This window comes from Tasmannia lanceolata, unplaced genomic scaffold (genome assembly GCF_043159265.1).
Source record: "Tasmannia lanceolata isolate RefF3 unplaced genomic scaffold, GAP_Taslan_0.1 ptg000011l, whole genome shotgun sequence".
Classification (NCBI taxonomy): domain Eukaryota; kingdom Viridiplantae; phylum Streptophyta; class Magnoliopsida; order Canellales; family Winteraceae; genus Tasmannia; species Tasmannia lanceolata.
The window spans coordinates 3289412-3304353 of record NW_027518688.1 but is presented as its reverse complement, the minus strand read 5'-3'; positions in this window follow the sequence as shown (position 1 = coordinate 3304353).

Sequence of the window (14942 nt, the reverse complement as noted above, 5' to 3'; positions counted from 1 at the left end):
TTTGGATCATCCTATGGTGTGGGCCATACCGTACTTTTAATAAAGTGAGAGTGCGCTCATAAGAAAACATTGTGTCGATAACATTCCTTCTTTTTTTTATTTTATAACAATTTGCTACCAAACTTCTCTTACGGCAACTTCTCGGCATGTGGCCATCGGGTGCAAAGATGCGCACATGTCAAATGTTTGTCAAATGTTGCTAGCAAACAATACAAAGTAATCATTACACGAGAAAAGTAAAATAGCTAAAGTATAAAGTTTGAAATGAAAAATTACATAGAAATGTTTATAAAGTTGTAAAATTACGAAAAAAATACCAATAAAATATTGAAAGTTATGACAATTACTGGAAAAACAGATGCGGTCAAATCAGGAGAATTATTACAATCTCCATCTCCATATTTGAGGGTTGCGGGTGCGGGTCACCTAAATTCTGACCCGCAAAAATGCTGTCATTTCCTCACTCGACCCGTGTACCCGCACCGGCATCACCCGCGGGTTGACCCGGCCCGACCCACCTGTTTGCCAGGTCTACTACTAATAGGGCCCACCTTGCCCACACCATAGGATGATCCAAACCGTCCATTAGATGGGCCATAGCCTAAATAGGTTATGCTCCAAAAATCATTTACTTAGGATGATCCTAACCCTCCAATCTGAATGTTAGAGGGTTGATCCTAACCCTCTATAGATCGGAGGGTTAGAATCAACCAATGGATGTGGGTTAGATAGGGTTTTTAGAAGACGATTCTGCAATGGGTTTTTAGAAGACGATTTTGAGATTTGGGTTTTTCTGCAATTTGGGTTTTTAAGAAGACGTTCGTGCGATTTGGGTTTTTCTGCAATTTGGATTTTTGAAAGACGTTCGTGCGATTTGGGTTTTAGAAAACTCTTTTTAAAAAACGACGCATCTGCAACTTTTGCTCTCTTCTTCAAGCTTTTTCCCAAACGAGGGAATCTGCAACTTCTGATCTTCTTCAAACTTTTTCCCAAACGAGGGTATGTATGTATGTATGTTGCGTTTGGGTTTTTCATCTCCAACCTTTTTAAAAAACGAGGGTAATGGCGTTTGGGTTTTTCATCTGCAACTTCTTCAACCTTTTTAAACAACGAGGGTAATGGCGTTTGGGTTTTTCATCTGCGTTAGCTAGTGGGACCCACTTGAAACGAAAATACCGTTCAGCGCACCATATTTCTCATGCGCTTAAGCGCACAAACAGTTTTCTCATATATATATATATATATATATATATATATATATATATATATATATATATATATATATGAGGAAAGTGTTTCTACTCGGCCGAGTAGAAAAGCTTATCTACTCCTCCCTTTAAAAAGTACAGTGGGCCCACACATTGTGGATGATCCAAAGCATTCATTTGATAGGTCTTATCATAGATAGGGTGTGCCCAAAAAATCAGCACCAAAGGGTCATCCTAGCCCTTCGTTTTGTTGGGCCTTGTAGAAACAAAATGGACGCACTGTGTAAGATGCGTAAGATGCGTCCATTTTGTTTCTACAAGGCCCAACAAAACGAAGGGCTAGGATGACCCTTTGGTGCTGATTTTTTGGGCACACCCTATCTATGATAAGACCTATCAAATGAATGCTTTGGATCATCCACAATGTGTGGGCCCACTGTACTTTTTAAAGGGAGGAGTAGATAAGCTTTTCTACTCGGCCGAGTAGAAACACTTTCCTCTATATATATATATATATATATATATATATATATATATATATATATATATGAGAAAACATTTCCTACACACTTGTGTAGGTAAGTTTCCTACACACTAGCTTAAAATACAGTGGGGGCCCACATTGTTTGGGTGATCCATACCATTCATTTGAATGGTCCTCACAGAGATAGGGTGTCCACAAAAAATCAGATCCATAGGATCATCCCAACCATTCAAACTATGGAGGCAAAAAATGGACTAATTTGTGAAGGTTTATACACGTCCATTTTACCTCCACAAATCGTAGGGTTGGGATGATCCTATGGATCTGATTTTTTGTGGACACCCTATCTCTGTGAGGACCATTCAAATGAATGGTTTGGACCACCCAAACAATGTGGGCCCCCACTGTATTTTAAGCTAGTGTGTAGGTAACTTATCTACACAAGTGTGTAGGAAATGTTTTCTCTCTCTCTCTCTCTATATATATAGAGAGAGAGAGAGAGAGAGAGAATAGAGTTCCTAAGGTGTCACCTCATATAGCTTATATGAGGTGGCGCTCACAAAACATAATGGGCCCACATTTTTTGGGCGATCCAAACCACTCATTTGAAAGGCCCTTAGATGGATATGGTGCCAACAAAAAAATCAGGTCCATAAGATCATCCTAACCCTTCCATTTATGAGGGCAGATTTATGGAGGTTTATACCCATCCATTTCAACCTCCACAAATGGAAGGGTTAGGATGATCCTATGAAGTTGATTTTTTGGGCACACCCTATCTATGTGAGGGCCTATCAAATGAATGCTTTGGATCATCCAAACAAAGTGGGCCCCTTATGTTTTTAAGCGCCACCTCATATAAGCTATATGAGGTGACACCTTAGGAACTCTATTTATATATATATATATATATATATATATATAGAGAGAGAGAGAGAGAGAGAGAGAGAGAGAGAGGAAAAGGATTGTACGCTCGACCGTACCTAAAGTTAGGTATGGTAGAGTGCCAAATCACATGGGTCCCCCATTTTTGGTGGGCATCTAAACCATTCATTTGCAAGGCCCCATCATAGACAGGGTGCATACAAAAAATCAGCACCATTGAATCATCCTAACCCCTCCAAAACTGGAGGCCAAAATGGGCAGATTTGTGGACAAACACTGTCTGTCCATTTTGGCCTCCACAAATGGATAGGTTAGGATGATCCTATGGAGCTGATTTTTGGTATGCACCCTATCTATGATGGGGCCTTGCAAATGAATGGTTTAGATGCTCACCAAAAATGTGGGACCCATGTGATTTGGCACTCTACCGTACCTAACTTTAGGTATGGTCGAGCGTACAATCTTATTCCTTATATATATATATATATATATATATATATATATATATATAGAGAGAGAGAGAGAGAGAGAGAAAACGGTTCCTACACATATGTGTAGAGAGTTCTTTACACACTAGCTTAAAATACAGTGGGGGCCCACATTGTTTGGGTGATCCAAGCCATCCATTTTAAAGGCCCTCACATAGATAGGGTGTCTACAAAAAATCAGATCCATAGGATCATCCCAACCCTACGATTTGTGGAGGTAAAATGGATGTCTTTAAACCTTCACAAATTAGTTCATTTTTTGCCTCCACAGTTCGAATGGTTAGGATGATCCTATGGATCTGATTTTTTGTGGACACCCTATCTATGTGAGAGCCTTAAATATGAATGGTTTGGATCACCCAAATAATGTGGCCCCCACTGTATTTTAAGCTAGTGTGTAGATAACTTATCTACACATATGTGTAGGAACCGTTTTCTCATATATATATATATATATATATATATATATATATATATATATATATATATATATATAGAGAGAGAGAGAGAGAGAGAGAGAGAGAGTAGAGTTCCTAAGGTGTCACCTCATATAGCTTATATGAGGTGGCGCTCACAAAACATAATGGGCCCACATTTTTGGGGCGATCCAAACCACTCATTTGAAAGGCTCTTAGATGGATATGGTGCCTACAAAAAATTAGGTCCATAAGATCATCCTAACCCTTCCATTTATGGTGGCAGATATATGGACGTTTATACCCATCCATTTCAACCTCCACAAATGGAAGGGTTAGGATGATCCTATGAAGTTGATTTTTTGGGCACATCCTATCTATGTGAGGGCCTATCAAATGAATGCTTTGGATCATCCAAACAAAGTGGGCCCCTTATGTTTTTAAGCGCCACCTCATATAAGCTATATGAGGTAACACCTTAGGAACTCTATTTATATATATATATAGATATATATATATATATATATATAGAGAGAGAGAGAGAGAGAGGAAAAGGATTGTACGCTCGACCGTACCTAAAGTTAGATATGGTAGAGTGCCAAATCACATGGGTCCCCCATTTTTGGTGGGCATCTAAACCATTCATTTGCAAGGCCCCATCATAGACAGGGTGCATACAAAAAATCAGCACCATTGAATCATCCTAACCCCTCCAAAACTGGAGGCCAAAATGGGCAGATTTGTGGACAAACACTGTCTGTCCATTTTGGCCTCCACAAATGGATAGGTTAGGATGATCCTATGGAGCTGATTTTTGGTATGCACCCTATCTATGATGGGGCCTTGCAAATGAATGGTTTAGATGCTCACCAAAAATGTGGGACCCATGTGATTTGGCACTCTACCGTACCTAACTTTAGGTATGGTCGAGCGTACAATCTTATTCCTTATATATATATATATATATATATATATATATATAGAGAGAGAGAGAGAGAGAGAGAGAGAGAAAACGGTTCCTACACATATGTGTAGAGAGTTCTTTACACACTAGCTTAAAATACAGTGGGGGCCCACATTGTTTGGGTGATCCAAGCCATCCATTTTAAAGGCCCTCACATAGATAGGGTGTCTACAAAAAATCAGATCCATAGGATCATCCCAACCCTACGATTTGTGGAGGTAAAATGGATGTCTTTAAACCTTCACAAATTAGTTCATTTTTTGCCTCCACAGTTCGAATGGTTAGGATGATCCTATGGATCTGATTTTTTGTGGACACCCTATCTATGTGAGAGCCTTAAATATGAATGGTTTGGATCACCCAAATAATGTGGCCCCCACTGTATTTTAAGCTAGTGTGTAGATAACTTATCTACACATATGTGTAGGAACCGTTTTCTCATATATATATATATATATATATATATATATATAGAGAGAGAGAGAGAGAGAGAGAGAGAGTAGAGTTCCTAAGGTGTCACCTCATATAGCTTATATGAGGTGGCGCTCACAAAACATAATGGGCCCACATTTTTGGGGCGATCCAAACCACTCATTTGAAAGGCTCTTAGATGGATATGGTGCCTACAAAAAATTAGGTCCATAAGATCATCCTAACCCTTCCATTTATGGTGGCAGATATATGGACGTTTATACCCATCCATTTCAACCTCCACAAATGGAAGGGTTAGGATGATCCTATGAAGTTGATTTTTTGGGCACATCCTATCTATGTGAGGGCCTATCAAATGAATGCTTTGGATCATCCAAACAAAGTGGGCCCCTTATGTTTTTAAGCGCCACCTCATATAAGCTATATGAGGTGACACCTTAGGAACTCTATTTATATATATATATAGATATATATATATATATATATATATATATATATAGAGGGAGAGAGAGAGAGGAAAAGGATTGTACGCTCGACCGTACCTAAAGTTAGATATGGTAGAGTGCCAAATCACATGGGTCCCCCATTTTTGGTGGGCATCTAAACCATTCATTTGCAAGGCCCCATCATAGACAGGGTGCATACAAAAAATCAGCACCATTGAATCATCCTAACCCCTCCAAAACTGGAGGCCAAAATGGGCAGATTTGTGGACAAACACTGTCTGTCCATTTTGGCCTCCACAAATGGATAGGTTAGGATGATCCTATGGAGCTGATTTTTGGTATGCACCCTATCTATGATGGGGCCTTGCAAATGAATGGTTTAGATGCTCACCAAAAATGTGGGACCCATGTGATTTGGCACTCTACCGTACCTAACTTTAGGTATGGTCGAGCGTACAATCTTATTCCTTATATATATATATATATATATATATATAGAGAGAGAGAGAGAGAGAGAGAGAGAGAGAGAAAACGGTTCCTACACATATGTGTAGAGAGTTCTTTACACACTAGCTTAAAATACAGTGGGGGCCCACATTGTTTGGGTGATCCAAGCCATCCATTTTAAAGGCCCTCACATAGATAGGGTGTCTACAAAAAATCAGATCCATAGGATCATCCCAACCCTACGATTTGTGGAGGTAAAATGGATGTCTTTAAACCTTCACAAATTAGTTCATTTTTTGCCTCCACAGTTCGAATGGTTAGGATGATCCTATGGATCTGATTTTTTGTGGACACCCTATCTATGTGAGAGCCTTAAATATGAATGGTTTGGATCACCCAAATAATGTGGCCCCCACTGTATTTTAAGCTAGTGTGTAGATAACTTATCTACACATATGTGTAGGAACCGTTTTCTCATATATATATATATATATATATATATATAGAGAGAGAGAGAGAGAGAGAGAGTAGAGTTCCTAAGGTGTCACCTCATATAGCTTATATGAGGTGGCGCTCACAAAACATAATGGGCCCACATTTTTGGGGCGATCCAAACCACTCATTTGAAAGGCTCTTAGATGGATATGGTGCCTACAAAAAATTAGGTCCATAAGATCATCCTAACCCTTCCATTTATGGTGGCAGATATATGGACGTTTATACCCATCCATTTCAACCTCCACAAATGGAAGGGTTAGGATGATCCTATGAAGTTGATTTTTTGGGCACATCCTATCTATGTGAGGGCCTATCAAATGAATGCTTTGGATCATCCAAACAAAGTGGGCCCCTTATGTTTTTAAGCGCCACCTCATATAAGCTATATGAGGTGACACCTTAGGAACTCTATTTATATATATATATAGATATATATATATATATATAGAGAGAGAGAGAGAGAGAGAGAGGAAAAGGATTGTACGCTCGACCGTACCTAAAGTTAGGTATGGTAGAGTGCCAAATCACATGGGTCCCCCATTTTTGGTGGGCATCTAAACCATTCATTTGCAAGGCCCCATCATAGACAGGGTGCATACCAAAAATCAGCACCATTGAATCATCCTAACCCCTCCAAAACTGGAGGCCAAAATGGGCAGATTTGTGGACAAACACTGTCTGTCCATTTTGGCCTCCACAAATGGATAGGTTAGGATGATCCTATGGAGCTGATTTTTGGTATGCACCCTATCTATGATGGGGCCTTGCAAATGAATGGTTTAGATGCTCACCAAAAATGTGGGACCCATGTGATTTGGCACTCTACCGTACCTAACTTTTGGTACGGTCGAGCCTACAATCTTATTCCTCATATATATATATATATATATATATATATATATAGAGAGAGAGAGAGAGAGAGAGAGAGAGAGAGAAAACGGTTCCTACACATATGTGTAGAGAATTCTTTACACACTAGCTTAAAATACAGTGGGGGCCCACATTGTTTGGGTGATCCAAGCCATCCATTTTAAAGGCCCTCACATAGATAGGGTGTCTACAAAAAATCAGATCCATAGGATCATCCCAACCCTACGATTTGTGGAGGTAAAATGGATGTCTTTAAACCTTCACAAATTAGTTCATTTTTTGCCTCCACAGTTCGAATGGTTAGGATGATCCTATGGATCTGATTTTTTGTGGACACCCTATCTATGTGAGGGCCTTAAAAATGAATGGTTTGGATCACCCAAATAATGTGGCCCCCACTGTATTTTAAGCTAGTGTGTAGATAACTTATCTACACATATGTGTAGGAACCGTTTTCTCATATATATATATATATATATATATATATATATATATATATATATATATATAGAGAGAGAGAGAGAGAGAGAGAGAGAGAGAGATAGAATAGAGTTCCTAAGGTGTCACCTCATATAGCTTATATGAGGTGGCGCTTAAAAACATAAGGGGCCCACTTTGTTTGGATGATCCAAAGCATTCATATGATAGGCCCTCACATAGATAGGGTGTGCCCAAAAAATCCACTTCATAGGATCATCCTAACCCTTCCATTTGTGGAGGTTGAAATGGATGGGTATAAACCTCCATAAATCTGCCCATTTTTAACCTCCATAAATGGAAGGGTTAGGATGATTCTATGGACCTGATCTTTTGTGGGCAGCATATCCATCTAAGGGCCTTTCAAATGAGTGGTTTCGATCACCCAAAAAATGTGGGCCCCTTATGTTTTGTGAGCGCCACCTCATATAAGCTATATGAGGTGACACCTTAGGAACTCTATTCTCATATATATATATATATATATATATATATATATATATATATATATATATATATATATATACAGAGAGAAAACGGTTCATACACATATGTGTAGAGAGTTCTCTACACACTAGCTTAAAATACAGTAGAGGCCCACATTGTTTGGGTGATCCAAGCCATCCATTTTAACGGCCCTCGCATAGATAGGGTGTCTACAAAAAATCAGATCCATAGGATCATCCCAACCCTACGATTTGTGGAGGTAAAATGGATGTCTTTAAACCTTCACAAATTAGTCCATTTTTTGCCTCCACAGTTCGAATGGATAGGATGATCCTATGGATCTGATTTTTTGTGGACACCCCATATATATGAGAAAACGATTCCTACACATATGTGTAGATAAGTTATCTACACATTAACTTAAAATACAGTGGGGGCCACATTATTTGGGTGATCCAAACCATTCATTTTTAAGGCCCTCACATAGATAGGGTGTCCACAAAAAATCAGATCCATAGGATCATCCTAACCATTCGAACTGTGGAGGCAAAAAATGGACTAATTTGTGAAGGTTTAAAGACATCCATTTTACCTCCACAAATCGTAGGGTTGGGATGATCCTATGGATCTGATTTTTTTTAGACACCCTATCTATGCGAGGGCCTTTAAAATGGATGGCTTGGATCACCCAAACAATATGGGCCCCCACTGTATTTTAAGGTAGTGTGTAGAGAACTCTCTACACATATGTGTGGGAACCGTTTTCTCTCTCTCTCTCTCTCTCTCTCTCTCTCTCTATATATATATATATATATATATATATATATATATATATATATATATATACACTTGTGAAACTAGTCCAGATTATCGAGCGTTTGGTCTAGTAGTATGATTCTCGCTTCGGGTGGGAGAGATCGTGAGTTCGATTATTTCAACGGCCCTTGCTTTGCGTTTCGTCTAGTGTGGTGGTGTTGTTTTGTTTTGCGTTTCGTCTAGTGGTATGATTCTCACACTCGGTATTGTTTTGTTTTAAGTTTGGTCTAGTGGTATGATTCTCGCAACGCCCCTTGCTTGTTTTGTTTTATACCAGATTACCATATTTTGTTTGGTTTTATACGAGATTATTACCATAATTAATAATAGCAATAGTTAGCAATTTTATGCTTATTAACTAGTTTTAGAAACTCGGCATCTCCAAAATAAACATGGAAACCAATTCCTTAGGGTTTGTTCCAGTAAGGGTAAATCGCATACACTCGGAGAGATAGTAATCCGATTACACAGTAGCTCCATACACAAACTCATCAGATTACCATAATTTGTTTGGTTTTATATAAGACTACCATAATTAATAATGGCACTAGTTAGCGTTTTTATGCTTCTTAACTAGCTTTGGAAACTTGGCTTCTCCAAGATAAACATGGAAACCAAGTCTTTAGGGTCTGTTCCAGTAAGGGTAAATCAGATACACTCAGAGAGATAGTAATACAGTTACATGGTAGCTCGATACGCAAACTCATCTCTCTCTTGAGCAAATCTCTCTCGACATAACGCCCCTTGTGTAAGCCCAAGGGTGCACATGGGTCCAATCATTCACCTTACCTTCTTATTTTGATACTAACAAACACAAGTTAATTAGCATTGACAGACTAATGTGTTGCTTTGAGATGTTTTGTTGCATACAGAACTTTCATGTCATAATCGCCATTACACAACTCTTCACAACACATGACTTGTGAATCAAGGATCAAAGGAACCAAGAGCTTGCACCTACAGTGAAGACATCCTCATTTAAAGATTGTCAAGTAAAGAAGCTCTTCATGAAGAAGATCTCACCAGTTCCCTAAGCAAGTGTCAAGAAGAAGCTTGGTGTTGAACTAGTCATTAGTGACACCTCATGCACCTCACAATATGCAGCGAAGATTGGAGGATGTCACAAGATCCAAGACAAAGTCAAGATATTCACCCAAGTCGAAGAAGTCCAAGAAAGTGCAAAGGAGCCAAGACATTCCAAGAAGACTCAAGGTTCTTATTTTTATAATGTCTTTGGAGTCCTCTTGATTTTATATGAAATGCACATTCAAAAGGTTTTCAAAATGGTTTTTATACTTAACATTTTACATCTTTGAAAACCATCAACACACCCAAAAATATGTTTGAAAACCTTGGACTAAAGCCCAAAGACCATAGCCTAAAAGCCCCTGGGTTTTAAAGTTAAAATAGAATTTTTCTCAGGGCCGGTCGACCGGGCTAGGCCTGGCGACCGCGGGATGGAACCTGGAAATCCAGACCATCTCGAATTCTATCGGGTCGGTCGACCGAGGCAAGCCGGGCGACCGCAAATACGTTTCTGTTTCAAACAGAAACAATCCAATATGGTATGGGCGGTTGACCTCCATGGGTCTAGTCGACCGCGATAGTGTTTTGAGCAAAAATTTAATTCAAACAGTAAGCCCTCGTCGGGCGACCGCCATTGGGCCGGTCGACCGCGCTGGTATGAATTTTGAATTCAAAAGAAGAGCCCAATAAGGGTGGTCGACCGTCGCGACTAGGAAATAAATCCTTTGGGGCTTTCGTAGGTTGACTTTTTCAACCCTGTAAATTACAGTTTTACCCCCAAACGGTCATATTTCCTTGTGGGCTATATATACACTATCAAAAACCTTTCTACACAACCTTTTGCAAGATCAAATCCCATCTTCTTGAACTTAAACTTTTATATGAAAGGTTAAACCTCTTTGAACTTGTAATTTTACATTCTATCAAGAGGATCTCCATAGGCTTTACATTTGTATATATTCCTTGGAGGGTTTGTGAGCTTTAAATGTTGTAATCAGCCTATCAAGAGGCATTGAGAGTTTCTTTCTTTTTATGTCTTCATTCTATTTTTGAGGGTCTCTGATTTGGCCCAGAAAGAAAGGTAAATCAATTGTACGAGGAAGGTGTCATCGGAAAGGCTTCGTGCAGAAAAGTGTGTGATCCCTTTGAAGAAGGAGTTGGTGTAAGGCTTTGAGATTCGCCCTTTGAAGAATCTTATTGGTTAGTAAAGAATCCCAAGGAGAAAAACTTGGAAGAGTGGAGTAGGTCAAATTGTGATCGAACCACTATAAATCTTGTGCCTTGTGGATGCTTTCTTCTTCTCCTTCTCATTTGCACATTGTGGTGATTGGTAATCTCTAACTCAACTTATGTCTATGTTTTAATTGAACAAGGGTTAGTGAATGAATATTTAAAGTAACACCCAAACCCTAGCTATTAATAGCCTTATTGATTGATCAAGGGTTGAACTTGTTAAGGCTTAATGTGTAAATTAATTTTAGTAACTCAATTAATTAAGCCCCAAATTTTTAAGTAGCCAATTCACCCCCCCTCTTGGGTTGTCACCTTATATTTCACTTGGTATCAGAGCTAAGGCTCTTAAAGAGATTTTTAAATTCAAAATCTACAAGAGATAAAGATCCGTGACAATCTAATGGATTTTGAGCTAGGCCAATCCGCTATAATTCCTCAATTTTTTTATGGAACAAATTTTAGAGGTTGGAAAATTAGAATTCTTGCCTATCTCAAATCCATAGACTTTGACATCTTAGATGTCATTGAAAGGGGATTTTTTATTCTAAGAAAATGCACTAAAAATGATGCAAAATTATTTTCATTAAATTCAAAAGTTATTATTATAATATGTTGTGGGCTATGTCCCAATGCTTTTGAGAAGATTTCATCATGTTCCAATGCAAAAGATATTTGGACTAATCTTGAAAAATTTTATGAGAAAAATAATACTCTCTTTTTAAGTGATAAAATTACTGTTGTTGAACAAAAAAAGAATCAACAAAAATCTTTTACAAAGGAGAATTCTTTCAAACATTCAATTTCCGATTTAGAAAAATAAATTTAAAATTTAAAATCGGAAGTTAATGATTGTTTGAAAAGAAATAAAAAATTAAGTCATTTGAGCAAAATCTTGATAAACAAGAATGATGACTTAATTAAACAGTGCAATATCCTTGGAAAAGAAAAGGAAAGCCTTGAAACCACAAACAAGAATTTAAATGAAGAATATAAATTTGTTTGTGAGAATGAAGAAAAATTAAAAGCTAATTTATCTCAACAAACAGATTGCTTTGAAAATTAATTGAATGAGATCAAATTAGTTAATAAAGAACTCTCTATGAAGAACCAAAGAATACAAGAAGAAAATGACAAACATGTTTGTCATCATATGTATTCTTGTGGTTCTAGTTGCTCTTCATCTACCCACACTTATTCATGCTCATATTGTGGTAGATTAGGGCATCACAAATCTAGGTGTAGGCTTAGATTTGTGAAATCGAGCAAGTTTGTATGGATAAGAAATGATACACTCCCACACACAAGCTTGATTGGAACCAAATGAATTTGGGTTCCAAAATTCTCCACTCAACTCATTATTGAAAATTATTAATATATGGGGTTGTGCTTTCATTGTTATATCATATGAATTCTTTCTAGATACTATTTCAATGTTGCATTCGTTGTATCTAGATCATTTGTGCTTAAATGACATATCATTTTATAATCAAGCATAGATATATATATATATATATATATATATATATATATATATATATATATATATATATGAGGAATAAGATTGTACGCTCGACCGTACCTAAAGTTAGGTACGGTAGAGTGCCAAATCACATGGGTCCCCCATTTTTGGTGGGCATCTAAACCATTCATTTGCAAGGCCCCATCATAGATAGGGTGCATACCAAAAATCAGCACCATTGAATCATCCTAACCCCTCCAAAACTGGAGGCCAAAATGGGCAGATTTGTGGACAAACATTGTCTGTCCATTTTGGCCTCCACAAATGGATGGGTTAGGATCATCCTATGGAGCTGATTTTTGGTATGCACCCTATCTATGATGGGCCTTGCAAATGAATAGTTTAGATGCTCACCAAAAATGTGGGACCCATGTGATTTGGCACTCTACCGTACCTAACTTTAGGTACGGTCGAGCGTACAATCCTTTTCCTCTCTCTCTCTCTCTATATATATATATATATCATTAGTCATTTATTTAATAGAATGTATCCTTGCTTATTGAGCTTCATGATCACATCACATTCATCTCATAGTCTTTGTAGAAAACAAGAAACTTCTCTTCTAGACTATGCTTGTCTTTATTGAAAATCTTTTAGAAAAATCCATCTAAGTGCAAAAAACACACAAATATGCACTTAGCACCCAAATCTAGATGAGCTAACATGTCAAATATTGCTAGACATTGATCAAACATAATATTTTGATATCTAGCAAAACTCACCTAGATCATCCACAAAGAACTTCATTGAAAACATATGTCCATTCATCCATTCGAGCTTAAATGATAGGAAATTAGAAATGAATTTTTAGGAGTCCTCACATTGTCTTGGGATAGAGTTTACATATTCATTAGAATCCCATAAAGGTGACAAAAATAGGAGAAAATTGATTTGTCCACAAAATCCCTGGAAAAATATCAAGAAATTGAAAATAGGGGTGTGGTGGTCAACCGAGCCTCGGAGGGCGACGGCGGAAGGCAATCTGGACAAAAATAAAAAGGAAAACAGATTTGTCTCGGCGGACAACCGCGGTAACCCGAACGACCGCGGATGGTCGCGAGTGAAAAATAAAAATGGACAGTAGCATTACGGCGGGCGACCGCGATAGCCCGGTCGACCGCGATAGCCTGGTTGACCGCGACGATGGAAAACTGCTTTTAAAAGGGCTTCCGCCGTTTGATTTTTTCACTCCCGCCATTTGTTTTTCTCTTAGATTTTTTTTGCTCATCTTCATCTCTAAATCAATTTTTTAGTGCCAAAGCTTCAAGATTAAAGGGTTCTAGTGAGGTTTGATCAATTACCTTTCTTCCATTTCTCATTCTCTTTCCTTATTCTTCGTTTCTCTCCATCAAATCTCTCCATTGTTCTTGTTCGTTATTTTCTTTACCATATCTCTTTTAATCTCTCATCTTCTTTTTATTATTCATCATTCCTCTGTTTTTTCTTTATTTTTCTCTTGTTTTTCTCGTCCCTCTCAAAACCTTAGCTCTCTAAAATTTCGGCATCAAGAAAAACCACGCACAAAAGGGCAGAAAGGCACTAACCGAACCTGAAGAACAAGTATTCTCCACCGAACGCTTCTTCAACAAAAGAGCAATGGACCGCTATGAAGAATATTCAAAGCGAGTTCTCATTTCTGGAAAAAGGGTAATGTTTAGAGACTCAAAAAATTCCAACTCAGGCCGCTCTTCGCTCATCAAGGTTGGGAATTCTTTCTTGAATATAATGCTATAATCTATCTCGAATTGATCAAATATTTCTATACTAATCTTGAGATTTCTCAAACGGTGTTGTGATGAACAGATACCTCAAAAAGGCGGTTGGGCTAAGTTTACCTGATTTTTGTAGAATCATTGAGGTACACAATGATGGTCAAAGAATTTTCTTCTGGAATAAGAATGAGATTGGCAATCACTTCGACATGACAGAGGTTTATAGAACTTTAGGAACTGTGCCTCCTCAAAGGAAAAAATTAAATATAGTTGCCAGCTCCATGAATGACATTGCTGGATTGATTCACAAAATAGTCGCCTATAATATCACACCACGGGCTGGAAATTTTGATGCCGTAAAGCCCTTTGAAGCCTTAGTAATCCACTGCATTATGCAGAAGATTAAACTGAATTTGGGATATATTATTTTTTGGTATATGGATGAGGCGGTTAAGAGAGGACAAGGAGGACTACCTTTTGGGATGCTCATTACTAAGCTTGTAAGATATTGGAAAATTGATATATCAAATGCGCTCTACAAAAACCCTGATCCCATACTCAACCAAACCACAAT